General features: G+C 40.3%; 1 pseudogene; it reads left to right on the plus strand.

Moving 5' to 3' along the window:
• Positions 1-633: 633 nt before the first annotated feature.
• LOC109385534 (RING finger and transmembrane domain-containing protein 1 pseudogene) lies at positions 634-2,226 on the plus strand (annotated as a pseudogene).
• Positions 2,227-3,005: the final 779 nt, after the last annotated feature.

The raw sequence follows: 3,005 nt of genomic DNA on the forward strand, positions 1-3,005 counted from the left end.
GCTTGCAAACCTTAGGGAGGCAGTCTTCAGGTGCCTTTCATCAGTTCATCAGAAGTGTAAGCTATATGGGTGTTACTGTATTAAATTGCCTTTGGGCGGTCTGAAATTATTTTTGGAAAAAAGCAGGAAGGAATATCAAATGAATAATTTGCTTTTGATAATGTCACTCCCTTTAGGTTTTTTTCTTAATACTTTTATGTGCAAATAGATTGCTTGTATGTGTACATATGTGTGTGTGTGTCTCCAGATAGTTGGTCAAGAAGCTTTTGTATCATTCCTCCCCTCCTAGTCTGATGCTTGGCTTTGCCAACCCTGAGTGAGCAAGGTGTGAATAGCCTTTAACAGCAGAGCACTTCCAGTTTCACAGGCCGATGATGTTTGTCATCAAAAACCTCCCAGTCACAATAGCGGTTTTTCATTCTTGGGAACCTAGGGACTTGCACTTAACTGAATGGTCATTTCCAGAAAAGGCCTCCCTGGCCACTTCCCTTCAATTTAAACTGTGATGGTTGAAGTTTTGGGAAGATCTAGGAATCTGTTAATCTATGAACATAAAATGATATGAGATGACCTCAGACTTGAAAACTTCATTCCAAAATGGAAGCATTTTTGCACCAGGCTGTATGGTGAGACATGACCCAGGTAGAGGTACAGACAGTCCAGGTAGAGGTACAGACAGATGGGCCATTCTCACCCACAAGCAAGAAGCCATTCTGTGGAAGAGCCCTGGGGGACTCCCAGGGCCAAAGGCATCTTCTTACCAGTGAGGAGCAACTGCCAGTCTTGGTCATCCAGTATTCTGCACAAAACTAAGCTCACCAAGTTGGCCCCACTGCAGGTCAAAAAATGTAGACACAGAACCGGAGTTGCTGGTAGTGAGGTTTGAAGGAGATAGCCCTGACTGACTGCCAAGAGGCTGCGTCTCCCACTCTTCTTACCATGGCTGCTGATACCTCCGTCTTATCATCATGAGAGGAGACAGAGCCTTGAAGCAAAGAAATCTGGATCACAACAAAGTATTTAAGGGTGACGGAAGCCAACTGTAGCCAACTGCATATAGTCCTCTAGGAAGTGCAGGCAGTGAGGATGCCTCAGCCTCCCAATGTGTCCACACAAGATTGACAGGAGAAGGTTCTTGTCCTCCTGTTGGAGATGTGCATATCCAGATAAGCTCCATACCTAAAGAATGTGCTGAAAATCCAAGCTCCAGAAAGATAAGGTCAGGTGTCTATAGCTGTACCCATGGATGTGTACATAGTCACTCACAGACTCACTCCCATAACGAGGCAAGGCAACCTGATGATACTACCATGGAGTCTGGAGATCATAGAAGTAGCTCTTTCTCAGAATTCTGATATCTCTTCAAGTGGCTGCAAAAAAGCCTTCCACATATTTTGATTCTGGGTGTCAAACTTGTTATGCAGCATATCATAGGAATTTCTTTTGGGATTGGGCTGCTTACAACTTTTATGTATACAAACAAAAGCATTGTAAAGCAGGTTTTTCTAAGCAAAAGGTGCTTAAAGATTCAGTGTTCTTTGTTCTTGGTATTCTTAGCAGGATCTTCTGTTCTTTTATATTACACTTTCCATTCTCATTCACTCTATTATGTCTTAATTTTTTTAAATCCTGCTTTGGACCATTGGAGCTTCTGGGAAGTGCTTGGGATTGTTGGAATTACAGACTTCATTCTGAAAATCCTCTTCATGGGCTTAAAATGTCTTGTCTTATTGGTGCCTCCTTTCACCATGCCTTTTAAATCCAAGGGTTATTGGTGTATGCTTTTAGAAGAATTATGTCAGTATTACCAAACTTTTGTTCCCGTACCAGTTTGGTTTTGTTCTTATAAGCTATCGGGAGTTTGGAAATGTAACTAGATGGAGTCTTTGGATATTGCTGGCTTTACTTTATCTCATACTAAAACTTTTGGACTTTTTTGGACATCTAAGAACTTTCAGATGGGTTTTGTGAATATTTTTTACACGATCAAGTTACGGGGTAGCTGCCAGCAAGAGACAAACATCAGATGTGGATGATATTTGTTCAATATGTCAAGCTGAATTTCAAAAGCCAACCCTTCTCATCTGTCAGCATGTATTTTGTGAAGAGTGCATTACCTTATGGTTTAACAGAGAGAAAACATGTCCACTGTGTAGAGCTGTGATTTCAAACCATATAAACAAATGGAAAGATGGAACCACTTCATCACACCTTCAAACGTGTTAAGTTGTATAAACAATTAAGACCACAAAACACTGATTTCATTTGGATATACTGAGTATTGATAAAGATATTAGAATGGATTGTTTCTTTAAGGATTTTATTGAGGAACACTGTGTTTTTCCAGGACCCATCAGCTCCAAGTCAAGTGGTTGTTTCAATCTAGTTGTGGAGGGTGCAGCGTCATGGCTCATGCGGGGATCAAACCAGCAACCTTGGTGTTATGAGCACTGTGCTCTAACCACCTGAGCTAACCGGCTGCCCCTAGAATAGATTTTTAAGCCTAGAAGTTAAGGAAAATGTTTCCAGCTGGTTTTAGAATATTATCATAAGACTTAAGTATTATAGTCCAATATATCCCTAAATATATAAGTAGTGTTTAACCTAATGTATATGCAACAACATGTATTCCATCCTAATTATTTGACAGGTGATCGCAGCGTTAAATTTTCAGCATGTTTTCTTGTTAATGTTTTCTTGTTAATCAAAATAGCAGTTGGATAACTAGAAGTAGTAGTTCTTAGAGGAACTCAGGTATTCTTTCCTGTCATGGTGTTCAGCATAAAGAATATTTTTCATAATATTTTAAGATAAAAGAAGAGATATAGGCACAGAAAAGAACACAAACAGGGATTTCACAAAGGAAGAAATACAAATCACTGATAATTCTGTATAATAACAAGAATATTTAAAAAGCAGTACAGGGCCGGCCGAGTGGCGCGATGGTTAAGAACTGGCTTGGGACTCCAAAGGGCTCCGGTTCGGATCCCACATATGAGGGCCAG

The sequence above is a fragment of the Hipposideros armiger genome, unplaced genomic scaffold (assembly GCF_001890085.2).
Source record: "Hipposideros armiger isolate ML-2016 unplaced genomic scaffold, ASM189008v1 scaffold_118, whole genome shotgun sequence".
Lineage (NCBI taxonomy): Eukaryota > Metazoa > Chordata > Mammalia > Chiroptera > Hipposideridae > Hipposideros > Hipposideros armiger.